Source organism: Pongo abelii, chromosome 5, assembly GCF_028885655.2.
Source record: "Pongo abelii isolate AG06213 chromosome 5, NHGRI_mPonAbe1-v2.0_pri, whole genome shotgun sequence".
In the NCBI taxonomy this organism is placed as follows: domain Eukaryota; kingdom Metazoa; phylum Chordata; class Mammalia; order Primates; family Hominidae; genus Pongo; species Pongo abelii.
Window position 1 is genome coordinate 40,232,392 of NC_071990.2, and position 18,550 is coordinate 40,250,941.

The 18,550-nt window shown below is 43.0% G+C and overlaps 1 pseudogene; it reads left to right on the forward strand.

The window, feature by feature from the left end:
• Positions 1-10,842: 10,842 nt before the first annotated feature.
• LOC100442165 (tubulin beta chain-like) lies at positions 10,843-18,375 on the forward strand (annotated as a pseudogene).
• Positions 18,376-18,550: the final 175 nt, after the last annotated feature.

Consider the following 18,550-nt stretch of genomic DNA (forward strand, 5'->3'; position numbering starts at 1 on the left):
AATCAGTCAGGACTCTGTTGCTTGTGACAGAAATCCAATTAAGTCTACCCTAGACAAAAAGGTAATGTTTTTGGCCTCAGGGAGGGCATGGGTACAGCTGGGAAAGACTGGATGAGTGATGATTATGTTTTCTGGAACATTCTCACCGATTTTTCTATTGCTTTGAATGTCAAATTCTTTCTTTCTTGTGAAAGACTGACTCTCTCTGGTGGGAGATAGGGTCCTGGCTGCTTTATGCTCATCTCTTACCAACTTCACTACAGGAAAGGTAAAGACTCTTTCCAACCAGAATTCAGTTTAACAACAACAAGGACTGACACTGGCAAAAGATGAGCATATGCTCAAAGCAGGACCAATCATTACTGTTGCTCTGATTGGCTTATCTTGGGCCACGTGCCCACCCTATAGAGTGTGATTGACAATCTCACTCAAACTGCATGATTAAAGTCAGAAAAGAGTTTTCCGAAAGGAAAGTGCTCTTACCAAAAGAAAAAGTTTTTCTTTTCACTGGGTAAGGAATAGTGGATGTCTAGTCCTCTGCTCCCCAAGAGACATTTATAAAAAATGAAGTCAGAACTCAAAGTGTCTCTTTATTACTTGACAGATCAGTGTCTTAGTCCATTTTGTATTGCCATAAGAGAATACTATGGATTAGGTAACTGGGAAAAGAAACTCATTTCTTATGATTCTAGAGTCTGGGAAGTCCAAGATTGAGGGTTTGCATTTGGTGAGGGTCTCGTTGTTATATCATACCATGCCAGAAGGCATCACATGGAAAGAGAGGAAGAGAAGGGGGCAGAATTCATCATTTTATCAGAAACTCACTCTGATAATGGAATTAGTTTATTCATGAGGGCAAAGCCCTGAGGACCTAGTCACCTCTGTTTATACCCTACCTCCCAACACTGTTGCATTGGTGATTAAGTTTCCAACACATGAACTGTGAGGGATACATTCAAACCACAGCAGTCAGTGACATGTAACCTTCAATACAGAGCTCTGAATTAAACACAAGGCTGGGGTTTGAGGTTTTGGCACAGCTTGCTACCTACCCTCCACACTCAAAGGCCATGGATTAGAAACCAAGATACTTAGCTAAAGAGAGCTGAGCTTCAAACTGCAAGCAGTAGGAATTTGATGAAGATACTCAAATAATAAAGATCATGAAAAACTTCCTAGAGCTCTCATTCCAGTTGACAGAATGAGTGCACTGAATCAGGGATCCCCTTATAGGCCTAGTTCTTCATCAACTAGTAAATGAGACCCAACCAACATCTCAGCAATATCTTTAGATGTAACAGGTCTTCCTTGTGTGTTGAGTAGAAATTAAGAAGGAGAGGGTTGGTTGGTGGGAGTGGTGGAAGTGTTTCCTCATCAACATTTACCTGCTTTGTGTTTTATCAGAACTGTGAGCTCAGGTTTATTGTCCTCACTCAAGGCTATAGTCAACCAGGAATGAGACCTGCTCCTTCACTTGGGCAAGTTCCTCCCTTCAAGGTAAACACTTAAGGCTGCTTCCTAGTACCACTGACTTTTATAAATTCCTGAACCCAGAGAAATGGGCAGTTCTTCTGTTGGCTCTAGTCTAGAAGCTTCTGAAATGGATAAACCAACACATTTGGCCCAAGCACATAGTCAGATATTGACACCTCAATTTTGTTTCTTAACTCAAATTGTTGCCTGCCATGGATAAACCTGGTTCACTAGAACAGTGGGCACTTAAGTAGCACACATAGAATGCTCAGTATGAAAAATGTCCCAAACAAACCATATGAATCTTCTCCCTTTATTAAATTCTGTCAGAGATATTTAAGCTTCAGTAATGAACACTTTATTTGTTGCCATGGAGAAAATAAAATCTCCCTTCCCTTGGGAAAATTAAAATCCTAGATAAATTAAAGGCCAAAAGTCACTGTAATTTTCTTATTTTGCTCAACCTCAGCTAGGGACAGTCTCACTGTTTTGAGTCTGCTTACTCCCCTAGCCCCAGTCCCACGCCTCATCTTTCTCAGATCATTTCCTGCACCTCTCTGCCCAGGAAGCTGGTGCCTGTGAAGTGCATCACTGGAGCCCCCTTCCTAGCTGTCTTCTTTTTCAACAGGTTCAGCCAATGAGACACTGATAGGAGACTGACAGGTGGGAAAAGATGAACTATTTCTTCCAGCTTCCTTCCTGCTTTGGGCCACATTTCTGGCAGTGGCTCTATACTTGAATAAGCATGGATCTGTTCAGCAGCCCCTATTCCCCAGTTCTGGCTCTGATGAGCTAAGATAACATTATTTCATTTTCTTATGATTCAAGGGATTACCAGGTTCCTACAGATGCTAGCCTTGGGTGCCTCAACAACCTGGTTGATTCTCTTAATCCTGCCCACACCTCTGAAAATCCTTCCATTAAGTCCTCTTCCTTTGAACCATTTGAGTTGCATTCTCTTTCCTGACATGAGCTTGACTTCATACTCCCTAAGAACCTGGCACCAGGCAGCCTTGGAAGAGTGGGCCCTTCTCCAATGGCAGCATCCTGGGATGTCTTCCACTGGAGGGGATGGAATTATTTTAGCACTTTCACTGTTAAATTCCAACCTTGAGTCTCATCTGTTCCACTTTTCCTAAGGGTAGTCTTACAAATAAATGGTAGATAGAACCTATGGATGTCATAGCACCAGTTCTAGACCCATACCACCTAGGTACAACCATAGCATTTCCTAAAGAAGCATAATGTTTCCAGAACACAGCATATATTACTGTCTCTAGCCTCACATTGCTGTTGCCAGCTACAGACACTAACACAGATGCAGTGCTATCTGGGTGAATTGAAGTAGACAAAGCAAAAGAAGAGAAAATCTGGGCTTCACTTTTATAGGACGACAGTCGTGGTCTTTAATAATGCTGTTCACCAATATTCACCTTCTTCACTCCAGGCACATATTAAAAAAAACCTATTTCCTGGTTCCTGGTTAGTTTGGATCATATAACTCATGAAGTCCAAAATGGTGAGCAGAAATGACTGGAAACAATGTCTATTTGGGACAGAGGATTTAGTTTTTGGTGGGAGGCTCTCCAGAGTGTTCTTTCTTTATGGGCATTATGACCTGGCAAGTTCAAAATGGTGGATGCTTCACCAGCCTGAGTGATAAAGAGCAGAACACTCAGGCCAACCCCTTATGGACATGAAGCATGATAAAGAAATAAACCTTTGAGCCACCAAAATTTGGGGGTTGTGTTACTACAGTACAATCTAGCCTATCCTGATATAAAATATTTTTTAACCTAGCGGAAGTCCAGTAACCTCATTGACCTTTACAATTTGCTTCTCTTAAGCCAACTTGAATAACTACAGAAGCCACCTGTGATTCTGTAAAATATATATTTAGCTTTTTCTCAGTTTCCAGACATATACATACACATCTATAGCTTCTAAAATCCTTGGAACCTCCAGAGTTTCTGGAGCGTCTTTGGTATACTAATAAGATGACCGATGGCTGAGTCACTTAAGTAGCTCCAAGGTTGGGAGCTGGTCACTGGAAAGACCATGACAGGATTAGAGGGTTGGAACTTTTAGCTCTATCCCCAGCCTCCTGAGAGGGAAACGTGGCTGAAGGTTGAGTTGATCACCAATGGACAATGATGTAATAAATCGTGCCTTTGTGAAGAAGCCTCCATAACAACCTAGAAGGACTAAGTTCAGGTAGCTTCTGGATAGCTAAACTCAACACATGAGGGTGTCTGGAAGATGTTGCCCAGAGAGGGCATGGAAGCTCCTTCCCACATGCCTTACCTTGTGTCTCTCTTCCATCTGACTTCTCACCTGTACCCTGTGTGATATCCTTTATAATAAATGGGCAAATATAAGTGTTTCCCTGAGTTCTATGAGCCACTCTAGAAAATTAATCAAGTCCAAGGAGGGGCTTATGAGAACTCCTGCTACATAGCCAGTTGGTCAGAAGTGTAGGCAGCAACCTACTACTTGCAGCTGATACCTGAAGTCGGGGGCAGTCTTGTGGGACTGAGCCCTCAGACTGTGGTATCTGATGCTATCTCCAGATAGATAGCATCAGAATTGAATTAAAGGACACCCAGCCTGTGTCTGCTGGATAATTGACTAGTTTTGTGTGAGGAGAAATCCCCACACATTGTAGTGACCAGAGGTGAAGTATTCTGTGTTGATTGTTGAGTAAAGGAATAGGAAAAACACTTTTGACTTTTTCTGGTATCTTAGACTACCCCTAGTTCATGCTTCAGAAACCAAGTGAAATACATCAGGACCTTTGCTCCACATGCTGCAAAATCTCGTCTTACTTTAGCCTTTGCATTCCCTAGGACTTGGTTGATTTTACTATTCCAAAGGAAGCATAAAAATCCCTTTCCTCTGCTATGTTGCTTGCAACATCAGAACTATAGCTCCCCTGGAGAAGCAAAAAATTCCTGAGCAGCATTTGAGAATATATATTTTTTTGACAGGAGGGAGGAGGAGTTGTGATAGCAAAAAGCCATTACTTCCACCAAAGATTAAAGGACTTCTTTTTAATTACACTTGCTCTGGCCCAGATGAGAGCCCTGCCCTTCTCTATCTGGAATGAGGTTAGCATGCAAGGCCTCATTGTACGTGTAGCCACTTCCAGTCTAATGTCCCAGAGTGAGACTCCCCTGGCCCTAAAAATTCCAATGCAGGCCAAGATCCAAACTCAATTTATGATCCTAGACCAGTTATACGTCAGAGACCTCAACTTTCCAATATAGTGCTTAACTCCCAAATTCTACACATGTACTCACTTGATCTGCCATGATTATAGTTAATAGCATTTGGTGGTATTTCCATGGGATCCAAGAATGTCAGTCATCCCTTTAGTTCACAATGATCCTTGGAGGAGGATAAGGAACAGGAACTGAATGAAAAGCAATTACTGCTGATTGTTAAGTGGAATAGGACCTCCCTGCTCTGGTATTACTCTTTGCAAAAGCTGGGTAGGAGGTATCAGAGGACATGACAGCCAGCTTTCAAGATGGTCCTCAATGATCCCCACTTACTGGTATTCAGGCTCTTGTGTAGTCCCCTCTTGCTTTGTACCAGGGGTTGGTTCTGCAACCCCAATAGCAGCAGAAGTGATGGCACTCCACTTACGAAATTAGGTTATAAAAGACGCTGCAGCTTCAGTTTTGGGTTCTCTCTCCCTCTTGGATCATTGGCCTGACAACAACCGTGTGAGTGAGCTTGGAACAGATCCTCCAGGCCTGGATGCTTGAGGTCTGGTCCCAGTCAACAGCAGCCTCCAGAGCCAGGACCAAACTAGCTATTCCTGAAGTTCTGATCCTTAGAAACTAAAAAAAACAAAACTTTTTAAATGGACACAATTATACATATTTATGGGCTACATAGTGATGTTTGTTGTTTTAACCTGTTAAATGTTGAAGGATTTTCTTTCATAGCAATAGATAACAAAAGGCCAATGGCTCTTTGAATCCTGGGACCTTCCCAAGCTTCTGATGGCTTTATTGTACTGGAGCTTGAAGCAACATTCAGCCTCTTGGCTATGCATTTGGGATTGGGAGGTATGGCCTTGGGGACTAGTAAGCATGGCCTGCTTAACTTTTTTAGGTGCAGGGGGTCAAGAGAATAGGAAGAAAATGGGCATGTAAACAGATCTATGATAGGGGAAGGGGGTTTGAGATTTTCATTTTTATATATACCTATACTAATACTGATCTTTTCTGTATTGTTTTTGTTGTTGCTTGAGCTGGGCCTTGCCCATTGCACAGACAATGCCTCACTCTGTCTCTCCCAAATGTACCTATGTACATGGATAGATACAAGATGGGAAGTTTTGCTTTGTAATTTGGGGGAGCAATTTTGGTTGGGTTGGAAAGAAAGTAACAAAGGTAGTCTGAGGTCTTCTTCAGGAAGAAAGTGTAACAAAGGTAGTCTGAGGTCTAAGTCCTGTCCAGCCTCAACAGAGAGAGAGGTCAGACCTGCTCTTCAGGAGACACTGATACACAGAGCAAGGCTCTTGAGCCTCTGGGCCCAGGAGAACTGTTCTGGGGTTGGAGAGGAGGATTTTCTTCTTCCCCTTCCTGCTAGCATCCAGGAACTTGGGTATCTCTAGGATGGAAAACCTAGTATACATGCCCTGGGTGCATACCTCAGGAGGTGGCATGCCCTACCACCACCCCCCACACCGTAAGTCCCCAGAAGCAAAGCAGCTGAGAACCACCCCAAGTTAAATCCCCACTCTTGAAGTACCTGGAGTGTTTTTTTTCCTGACTGGACCTTTGTTGACACAGACCCCATTGCCTAGGAAATCAGAGGAGGAGGAAAATGAAGCTAATAAACATGAGACTCTAGAATAAAGTAGCATCAAACTGAAATAACTTTCACATCTTACCAGGAGCACATACCGGCCATATAGTTCTGGGCTTCCAGCCACCTGTCCTGAGTCTCCAACCTGGTCCACTCCAAGTCATAGGCATATGTCTGAAAGATCAGCCCTCTCATTGCATGGCAGAGTATAGGAGCCAGAATTGGGAGATGGTTTCAGAAAAGCAGAACTTTAGGCAGAAAGTGCTGCACACTTGCAAGAATGCCTTGCCCTGCCTGCTTCAGTATTTCTACAAGCAATGTCCCAGGTGAGGGTTTCCTTTAAGGTAGGCCAATTCTATGTTATGGAAATAATACAGACTCACCTTGGGTATTTAATTTCTTTTTCTGGGAGGTTTGAAGCATAAAGAAAAATAAGAACTTATAATGCATGAAGCAAACAATTCTTGGCACCAGGAAAAATCAAACTAAGCAATGGTTGGTTTCAGCGCAACTCAATCACCTTTACATTTTGGCAAACAGCTCCTATAGGAAGGCTGTCATTTTCTTTTTAAAAAGGTGTTTTTTCTTTCATGTTAATTTTCTAAAATCTGAAGTTGAAAATGAGATACCAATACTAAAACCCATTTATGGTTCCTTGGTATATTTGATTGGATGATACTGATTTTGTTGGGTTTCTAATGTGGCCATATTGCACACGAGGAGAATCACGTCTGTGCTGCCTGTAGGGAGGAGTTGGTCTCACCCCTCCCTGGGAGTGGGATCATCTTCATTTTCAGGTAAGATGTGATGCACTGAAGTGAAGGGAAATAACTGAGGTTATTTCACTGTAACAATTTTCTATAAGCAAGATCTCCTGGAAGCAAACAAAAAGTTATTGAGAGTTACCTTATGACATTCCATTGCATATGAGCTTCTCAAAAAAAAAATTAACCAGAGTTTTTAAATTTCCATGTGGGGAAAATATACACAGCTATGGTAATAAACATACAAATCCCAAAATGTATGCAATATAGTCAGTAATTTTTTAAAAAATATTTTAACTTTTATTTTAGGTTCATGGGTACATGTGCATGTTATATAGGTAAACTTGTGACTTTGGGGTTTTGGGTACAGATTATTCCATCACCTAGATGCTAAGCATAGTATATGAGTTGTTTTTTCTTAACCTCTCTCCTCCTACCCTGCCCTTTCTGATAGGCCTAGTATCTGTTGTTCCCCTGTATGTGTCCATGTTATGATTTAGCTCTCACTTATAAATGAGAAGATGAGGTATTTGGTTTTCTGTTTCTGTGTCAGCTTGCTAAGGATAAAGGCCTCCAGCTCCATCCATGTTCCTGCAAAGGACACAATCTCCTCCTTTTATGGCTACATAGTATTCTATGGTGTAAATGTACCACATTTTATTTATCTAGCCTATGACTGATGGGCATTTAAGTTGATTCCATGTCTTTGCTACAGTGAATTTTACTGCAATGAACATACATGTGTATGTCTTTATGGTAGAACAATTTATATTCCTTTGGGTATACACCCTGTAATGGGATTGCTGGGTCAAGTGGTAGTTCTGTCCTCAGTGCTTCGAGGAACCACCACACCACTTTCCACATGGTTGAACTAATTTACGCTCCCACCAGCAGTGTATAAGCAGTCCCTTTTCTTTGCAACCTCACCAGTATCTGTTATTTTTTGACTTTTTAATAATAGCCATGCTGAAGGCTGGGTGCAGTGGCTCACACCTGTAACCCCAGCATTTTCAGAGGCCTAGGCAGGTGGATCACCTGAGGTCAGGAGTTCAAGACCAGCCTGGCCAACATGGTGAAACCCCGTCTCTACTAAAAATACAAAAATTAGCTGGGCATGGTGGCACATGCCTGTAATGCCAACCACTTGGGAGGCTGAGGCAGGAGAATTGCCTGAATCCAGGAGGCGGAGGCTGCAGTGAGCTGCGATCGTGCCACTGCACTCCAGCCTGGGCGACAGAGACACTGTCTCAAAAAAAAAAAAGCCATTTTGACTGGTGTCAGATGGTATCTCATTGTAGTTTTGATTTACATTTCTCTAATGATCAGTGATATGGAGTTTTTCATATGCTTGTTGGCTTCATGTATGTCTTTTGAGAAGAGTTCTTTCTTTTGCCCACTTATTAATGCGATTGTTTTTTGCTTGTATGTTTAAGTTCCTTGTAGATTCTGGATATTAGATCTTTGTCAGATGCATACTTTGTAAATATTTTCTCCCATTCTGTAGCTTGCCTGTTTACTCTGTTGATAGTTTCTTTTGCTGTACGGAGGTTCTTTAATTAGGAACCACTTCTCAATTTTTGCTTTTGTTGTAATTGCTTTGGCATTTTGTCATGAAATCTTTGCCCATTACTATGTCCAAAGTGGTATTTCCTAGATTATCTCAGTTTTTATAGTTTTATGTTTCACATTTAGGTCTGTAATCCAGCTTGAGTTGATTTTTATATATGGAGTTGATTTTTGTATATGGTGTAGGGAAGGAGGTTCAGTTTCAATTTTCTGCATGTGGCTAGCCAATTATCCCAGCATCATTTACTGAATAGGAAGTCCTTTCACTATTGCTTGTTTTTGTCAGTTTTGTCAAAGATCAGATGGTTGTAGGTGTGTGGCCTTATTTCTGGGCTCTATATTCCATTCCATTCGTCTATGTGTCCATTTTTATACCAGTACCATGCTGTTTTGTTTACTGTAGCCCTTTGGCATAGTTTGAAGTCAGATAGCATGATGCTTTCAGCCTTGTCCTTTTTGCTTAGGACTGCCTTGACTATTCAGGCTCTTTTTGGTTCCATATGAATTTTAGAATAGTTTTTTCTAGTTCTGTCAAGAATGTCATTGGTAGATTGATAATAGTATCAAATCTTTACATTGCTTTGGGCAGTATGGCCATTTTAACAATATGGATTCTTACTGTCCCTGAGCATGAAATCTTCTTCCATTTGTGTCATCTGATTTCTTTGAACAGTGTTTTGTGGTTCTCCATTGTAGAGATCTTTCACCTTCCTGGCTAGCTGTATTCCTAGGTATTTTATTCTCCTTGTAGCAATCGTGAACAGGATTTCATTCCTGATTTGGCTCTTGGCTTGGGTGCTATTAGGGTAACTGAATGCTACTGATTTCTGTACGTTGATATTATATCCCAAAACTTTAAAGTTGCTTATGTGCTCAAGGAGTTTTTGGGCTGAAACTGTGGGGTTTTCTAGATACAGAATATCATCTGCATATGGGGATAGTTTGGCGTCCTCTCTTCCTATTATATTCGGATGCCTTTTATCTTGCTTGATTTCCCTGGCCAGGGCTTCCAATAGTTTATATACTTGCAAATGTTGAGATAAATGTCAAAATACTTCAGCCTTGTACTATGTATGTATATGCAAAATTTTGTGTGTGTTTATTTTGCTCATTATAAACAGCCTGTGGCTTTATTATTATATGGTTTGGAGGACTTAACTCTTATTTGTGGATTTTATATATGTCTTTTCAAATTTTTGCCAAAAGTTCTGCTGTTATTGTTTAAGGAGATTAGTCAGGACATTGAAATATTAAAATGTTTTTAGAAATTAAGAGAAAAATGTACAAGAATAAAGTCATACAAATACTCTATTTTTTGAGACAGTCTTGCTCTGTCACCCAGGCTAGAGTGCAGTGGTGCTATCTTGGCTCACTGCAACCTCCACCTCCTGCGTTCAAGCAATTCTTCTGCCTCAGCCTCCCAAGTAGGTGGGATTACAGGCATGCACAGTCATGCCTGGCTAATAAGCCAACATGCCCGGCCTAAAAATACTTTTTAAATCATGCAATGGAGATGCTTGGAATATTAGGGTAACATAAATCTGATTTTCCATTTGACAATGACTTAAACACTGAATATTGGCACTAAACTTTTAAGAACACTTATTATATTGAATAAAAAAAGAAATATCAATTTAATTAGCTGTTCATCCACTTCATTTTTACCTTTTAGGACTCAGCTTCCTCACCTGTAAATTGAAAATCTTATCTAAGATTTCTAAGGCCAGAAGGAAACAAGGGTCTGTTTTTAAAAATTCTTTGATGTCTGAGAAAACCCAGGTTCTCAAAGTCAATCATGTAACCACTTTATCTTTACTAGCTATAGGTCACTACTTCTCAAAGTTGGCCAAACACTGAAATCACCTGGGGAGTCTTAAGCCAGAATCCAGGAGTGAGATCTGGACATTAGCCAGAAGGTTTAATTGGTTTTGGGTGTGGCCCTTACATTGGGAGTTTCAGGAGTGCGCCAAGTGATTCAAATGTGTAGCAAAATTTGAGAACCACAAGTCTAGGTTCATGTATTAAAATCATCTAGGTTGCATCTTAAAGGTGCAGCTGCTTTCTCCCTCTCAAACTTCCTGCCACTGTGTTCTCACCTTGCTGCTCCAGACTCTGGGGCACATTCCAGCCTTCCAACCTGAGACCAGCAGAGAAAAAAATTACATGTTTTCTTGCCCCATAGATACCTTGAGGTAAGCAAAAAAATTAAATTTTAACCATGAGGGAAATCGTGCATATCCAGGCCAGTCACTGTGGCAACCAGATCAGTGCCAAATTCTCAGAAGTAATCTGTGATGAACATGGCATTGACCCCACCATCACCTACCATGGGGACAGCGACCTGTAGCTGGATTGCATCTCCATGTACTACAATGAAGCCACAGGTGACAAACATGTTCTTCGTGCCATCCTGGTGGATCTAGAACCTGGGACCATGGACTCTGTTTGCTGAGGTCCTTTTGGCCAGATCTTTAGATGAGACAACTTTGTTTCTGGTCAGTCTGGGGCTGGAAACAACTGGGCCAAAGGCCACTACACAGAAGGGGCTGAGCTGGTTGATTCTGTCCTGGATGTGGTACTGTAAGCGGGAAATCAGAATTGGAGAGAACGATAGGGTTGCTGGAGGATTTATTAAGGTGTACAATGGCTCAGGGGACTCGCATCCAGAAAGTCTGAGCCCCGAACAAAGACAGACAGACCCCTTTAAGTGTTTGAGGTAAGAAAAATGTGAAGCAGGAAGTGGGCTTACAGAAGAAAGAACAAAAGTAGTTAATCATCATGTGACAGGTCTTACATCTTAGAAAGGGAAAACATGTTTTGCAGCTCATGCTTATCTGCCTTGTGACCTTGCAGCTGCTCAGCGAGAAAAACAGGAACTTACAGAACTTACAAAATAAGCAGAACAGAGATATGGTTAATGTTTCAGAGAGAGGCAGTTAATATTCTTTAACTTCAACTTTGGTTGGTGGGTGGCAAGGGCGCTGGTTACCAAAAACCTACTTCAGCCTAACTTTAAACAGCAATTTTAGGTAATCATAATATTTTTCTCTATTTCATTCCCCTCTTTGGTGCCTTTTATAAATGGATTTTAATAGAAGTCACCACTATCATTTGTTTCTTCCTTGGTTGGCACATATTTTTCCTTGGGTAGAGGCTGATATTTAGTTAAGGCCATTATTTGGGTGGTAGTATGTCTGGCCACAATTGCTTCTATAGTTGACTGTTTACTCCTGATTAGAAGAGGCAGAAGATGAGGGAGAATTAGGCGTCTGCCAAGGATAAGCATAAACCCTCCTATTAAGGTTTTAAATCCATCAAAAGATGAAAACCATCTTCTGAAAAGGGAGTCTGGAGACAAACCTTTTCAGGTTTGGACTGGAACATGAGCTAATTTCTGCATACTAGCAGTTATTTCCATGACAGTTTATCCATTATCATCAATTTCTAGACAGCAATTTAAGTTAAACTTCTCACATACTCCTTCCTTCTGAGGCCAGGAGGTAGTTTAGTGCTAAACTATTTTGATAAAGGGCATTTCTCATATGTGTGGCTTGCATGGCCAGCAAATTCAAGGCCCTTGATATTTCATTGGTTATAACTTCAAGAACAGCCTGTAACCATATGATAAAATTTATCACATAAATGGGGGTACAGTAGCCCCAAGTTTCATCCTCTGCCCAGATGGCTGAGCCATAGTACTTGATTCTCTCAGGAGGCCATTCATTTTTTCAGTCTCCTATATCTATATCCTTTTTTATGTTTGTGTCCTTTTTTGTGGTTATGCTTTTCTTAGCTTTTTAAAAAATATATAGCTCCATGGGTATGTAATGTGGCAAAGGCATAGAGTCAGTATAAATATTGACCACTTTTCCTTCGGTTAGCAGCAGGGCACTTGTTAGAGTTATCAGTTCTGCTTTTTGAGCTGAAGTCCCAGAAGGTAGATGCTGTGCCTCTACCACTGAATCCCATGTCAGTACTGTATACCCAGCTCACCGGACCCCTTCTGAGACAAATCTGCTTCCATCCATGAAATACTCAACATCTGGCCCACCAAAGGGCTGGTCTTTTAAGTCCCTTCAGCTGGAGAATACCTCATCTACATCCACACAGTAATGCTGAGGTAGGGGGTCTTTTGGTCTATGGGCAGCGGAGCAGCTAGGTTTAGTGTATTTACAGTCTTTATAATTATGTGAGGATTTTCACATAAGGGTCCTTGATATCTAGTCATTCTTGGGTTTGATGATACCTAATGATGTTCTCTCTGACCCATTAAGGTGATAACTGTGTGTAGCACTTGAATAATCAATTTTTGTCCTAGGGCCAATTTGTTAGCCTCTTGTGCCAGCAGAGCCATGGTGGCTAAAGCTTTGAAACAAGGAGGCCAGCCTAGTGCCAACAGGTCTAGTTGTTTAGATAAGTATGCCACAGGTCGATGCCACGACCGCATAATTTGAGTTAGGACCCCTATAGCCATTCCTTCCCATTCATGGACATACAGAAAGAAGCGCTTGGTTTGATCTGGCAGTCCTAACCCTGGGGACTGAATCAAGGCCTTTTTGATTTTCTTAAAAGCCTTTTTTGGTCAGCCTCCCAAAGGAGGGGCTCCCCTTTTCCCCCTTTTGTGGCCTCATATAGGGGTTTTACCATAAGTGAGAAGTTTAGAATCCAAATGCAGCAGAAATCTGCTACTCTTAAAAACTTATTTGACACTGGGTGGTTGGGGTGGGAAGTACACACACAGCCCGCTTTTGTTCACTGCGAAGTTCACGTTTCTCATGACTTATTTCAAAACCTAGATATTTGACTCCTTCTAAACAGATTTGTGCCTTTTTCTTAGATACTTTATATTCTGCTTTCCACAAAAGGTGGAGGAACTTCTTAGTGCCCTGTAGGCAGTCCACTCAAGTAAGGGCTGCAAATAGGAGACTGTCTATGCACTGCAGCAGGATGCATTTGTCATTAGGTGGGACATAAGCTGAGATCTGATGCCAGCACTTCTTGAAAGATCATAGGGGAATTCTTGAACCCCTGTGGGAGCCTTGTCCAAGTGTGCTGTGTTTCATCCCAATGAAATGCAAAGATAAGCTGGCTTATTGGTGCTAGCTGGAGACAAAAGAATGTATTTTTTAGGTCTAAGCAAATAAGCCAGGCTGCACTAGCTGGTATTTGTCCCATTAAGGTGTATGGGTTGGGCACTACCGGGTGGATTGTCTCCATGACCTAGTTTATAGCATGCAAATTCTGCACTGGCTTATATTTACCAGATGGCTTCTGCACTGGCAATGAAGGAATGTTCCAAGGTTATCTGCATTTAACTATGATTCCGTGCTTGGAAAGCTGGTCTACGTGCTTTTGAACACCTCAGATGGCGTCTATGAAAATTGGGTATTAGCGTACTCATATTGGGGAGGCTCCCGGTTTTAGCTCTGCTAGGACTAGTGCCTGATTTACAGCCAGCCCAGGCGGGTTTTCCTTTGCCCACACTCCAGGTATTTTGACAATTAGCCCATATATTTCAAGAGGTTCTGACAGTCCTGGCTTAAGTGGTACTTCTGCATATAGCCTCCACTCCTTGGCCTTTGGGAGTGTGAGGGTTAACACCACAGCCTTTGGCTGACTGAAGTTTAAGGACATGTTTCCTTGTGGCCTGAAGGAAATTTGTGCCTGTAGTTTTTGGAGTAAGTCTCTTTCTAGCAAGGGGACTGAGCAGTTTGGGAGGTATAGAAACTCATGCTGACTTCCCATCCTCCAATAATGCACCTCCTTGACAGAAAGGCCTCTTTTTCAAAGATTCCGGTTGCCCCAGTAATAGTTGTATAATTCTTGGATAGTGGCCCTACAGGTCAGGTCACTACTGAGTTTTTGGCTCCTGTATCTACCATAAAGTCCATCTGTTTGTCCCCTACCTCTACTGAGACCATAGGCTCCTGGGGGCCTGAAGAGATGGAGCCTGGTCTGCCTCAGTCCTCATTGCCTGCAGCCTTTGCTAGGCTGATCAGGTCAGCATCTGGTTTTAGAACACAATGGCTGGCAGCGGGTGGCTCTAAGCCAAATTCCCTGGTCATGGCTATTTCCTTTATCTTTCTCTGGACATTCATCCTTCCAGTGTCCTTTTTGCATAGTGTACATTTATCCCTCTCCAGCCTAATCTGGCCTTCAAATCTTGGGCTAGCCTGACCTCTTCCATGACCATGACTGCGTCCCCTCACAATGCCAGTCTCTCTTTCAACCAGGGCTGCCACCAATAGCTCAGCCTTTTTCTTAAGCCTCTGCCCAGCTTCCTTCTTTTCCTCTTGCTCACAGTTGACATACACCTTGGTAGCCACCTCTGTAAGCTCAGTAGCATTTATGCCTGCAAAACCTTCCAATTTTTGAAGTTTTGCTTAATGTCACCTTGTACCTGGCCAACAAATGAGGTACTCACCATGTGCTGATTTTCAACAGCCTCCAGATCAAATAGAGTATAGAGCCAGTATGTCTCACAGAGCCTCTTGTAGAACTGACTTGGGCTTTCATTAGCCTTTTGTAGGACCTCTAAAATCTTTCCTATTGTCATGGCCTTCTTCCCACTGGCTTTCATTCCATTTAAGAGTGCTTCTTGGTACCTTTGCAGGTGTTGGAGCTCCCCTGCCTCATTTGGGTCCAGGTTAGGATCTGTCTCTGGGAGCCACTCCTGGGCATAATGCCAGACATCATTTGTGCCATCTGGCACATTGTTCTCTAACCACTGGAGAGCTGCTTGGGTCACTCTCCAGTGCTCTTCTGTATTAAGCAGTGTCAGAAGGAGCTGCTGGCAGTCTGGCCAGGTGGGGTTATGAGTCAGAAAAATGGACCTCATCAAGTCTATGAGAGCCTCGGGCTTCTCTGTATGGGAGGGAGTATGTCGTTTCCAATTTAGGTTGTCTGTCATAGAGAAGGGCTGGTAGATGAAAATCCACGGCCCTCCCCCAACCTGGCCTTGCTCATTATAAGTTTGTGCTGAAGTCTCACAGAGGGGCATTTGTAAGGCTTGGGTGTGCCCAGACTGGAGGTGGCTTGCTACATCGCCTTGCTTTTCCTCTTTAGCTTTCATGGGCAGGGGTTCAGGCTCTCCCCTGTGGGGAGATGCTTGAGACTTGCTTTCCTCTGAGCCTGATTCCTCAAGGGCTATTTGCTCTGTACCCTGTCCTAGCCCTGACAAGGACAGGTATATTGGAACATAACAGGGAGAAAACTCTTTCCTCTGGGAGGTCCTTGTAGGACTGGCTTTTCCTGGCTCTCCTGTTACTTTTTCTTTTCCTCTGAGGTCCCTGGCATAATTGGCTTTTCTATCACCTTAAGCTCAGCCTGGGCCACCAAGGCTTTACAATAGATTGCCAAACAAGGCTGTAGAGCCATTTGGGGCAAGTCTGGACCACGTTTAATCGGGAGTCAATGTATGTAAATTGATCTGGATGCCAAGGCTGTCCTTGACCCCACTTACCACCCTAAATACATGGCCAATTGCTTCCCTGTCTATTTTTCCTTCAGCTGGCCACTCTGTATTCAAAGAAGGCCATTCTAATTTACAGAGTTCTCAACCTTTTGGGGGTCAGTTTAACTCCATAATCTCCTCCAAAACCTTTCTTAAAATTCTTTAACATGTACTTCAATGGAGTGGGTTTCGACAATTTTCCTCCCATTCCTCCCTTTACGATGCACACTCACTCAGCCTTTTGTGCTGGACTGACCAGACCGGTTCCTATTATGGGAGTTTCAGGCACCACTTAGCTAGGAGAATACTTTATTCCTGTTATGACTGCTGCAATCATAAGGCAGATCCTATCAGCCATATGTGGATCGACCTAGGCCTGATCAGTCACACACTTGCTTTGGAGCACAATGCCAATACTAAGAGATCTGTGCCTCCCCACATCATGCCCCACATTGGTCCCTCCTGGAACTGTCTCTTTCACACACTTTCACACACCTCCTCACTCCCCAGTACCTGTTCCTTAATTGGGGTGGTGAGCCATTCTCACCACCTTCAGTTTTAGTTTCCTTTCCTAAGTCAACTTAGCGAGCCTCTCTCTCATCCTGTGTCAGTGGGGGTGTTAACTTCATCTGAATTGGTGAGCCACCTTCTCTGCCCTCAGCCCCTCTGGGGCCAAACTAGTAGTTACACCCTGGGAGGCATTCAGTCTCCCCTTCTGTCTTTATGGAAGGGGTCCCGTCTTGGGGCCCCAAACCTTACTGTGGTTCTGAAGAATGCATGCTGCTCCTGGAATCATCCTGCAGCCCCTTTTCTGGTTCTGTTGCACTGCCAGGGAAGGGCACCAGGATGCAGGACAGTCAATCTCTTCTCTGGGCTGAAGTTCTCCCATTGGTGCCTAGGGTCTTGGGTCTCCCCCAGCCCAGGCTCCAATCCCACAGGCAAAGGAGAGAAAATCTGCCATCTCCAATCCTGGACGAGCCCCCATAAAATGTATTGGGAAATCAGAACTGGAGAGACTGATAGGGTTACAGGAGGATTAAGGTGTACACCGGCTCAGTGGACTCACATCCGGAAAGCCTGAGCCCTGAACAAAGAGGGACACAGGCCCTTTTAAGCATCTCGAGGGAGGAAAAACGTGAAGCAGAAAGCGGGCTTACAGAAGTGAGAACAAAAGCCATTAATCATGTGACAGGTGTTAAATCTTAGAAAAGGAAAATATGTTTTGCAGCTCGTGCTTATCTGTCTTGTGACCTTGCGCTACACAGCAAGAAAAACAGGAACTTACAGAGCTTACAAAATATGCAGAGCAGAGATATGGTTAATGTTTCACAGAGAAGCAGTTAATATTCTTTAACTTCAACTTTGGGGGCTAGGGGGTACGGTTATCAAAAGCCTATTTCAGCTTAAACAGCAATTCTAGGTAATCATAATTTTCTTTTCTTTCTCTCTTTCAGTATGGAAGGAGGCAGAGAACTGTGACTGCCTGCAGATCTTCTAGGTGACCCACTCACTAGGCAGGGGCACAGGCTCTGGAATGGGTGCTCTCATTAGCAAGATCTGAGAAGAGTACCCTGATTGCATTGTGAACATCTTCAGTGTAGTGCCTTCACCCAAAGTGACACCAAGGTCGAGCCCTACAGTGCCACCCTCTCTGTCCATCAGTTGGTAGAGAACACTGATGAGATGTATTCCATTGACAATGAAGCCCTGTATAACATCTGCTCCCGCACTCTGAAGTGGACCACACCAACCTACGGGGATATGAACCCCCTTGTCTCAGCCACCATGAACAGTGTCATCACCTGCCTCTGCTTCCCTGGCCAGCTCAATGCCTACCTCCACAAGTTGGCAGTCAACATGGTCCCCTTCCCACATCTCTATTTCTTTATGCCTGGCTCTTCCCTTCTCACCAGCCGTGGAAGCCAGCAGTATTGAGCTCACAGTGTCTGAATTCACCCAGCATGTCTTCAATGCCAAGAACATGATAGTTGCCTGTGAACCCCGCCATGGCTGATACTTCACCATGGCTGCTGTCTTCAGTGGTCAGATATCCATGAAGGACGTCAATGACGAAATGTTAAATGTGCAAAACAAAGACAGCAGCTACTTTGTGGAATGGATCTCCAACAACGTCAAGAACAGTCTGACATCCCATCTCGTGGCCTGAAAATGTCATTCACTGGTATTGTCAATAACATGGTCATCCAGAAGCTCTTCAAGTACATCACAGATCAGAGAAAGGGATCAAGTGGGGAAAAGAGACCATCCTTGGTCCCTAAGCCTCCAGAAATGTCTTAATCCCCACCTTTTCTTACCCTGAAAAGGTATTAACATCCCTGACTATGTGTGATGGTGTATACTGCCACATCAGTGTTTGAATCAATCCCCAGAGGAGAGGGGAACCCTCTCCTCCATCTTTTCTGCAACATCTCATATCTTCTTTTTGCTGTTGCTTCCCCTACCCCTACACTTG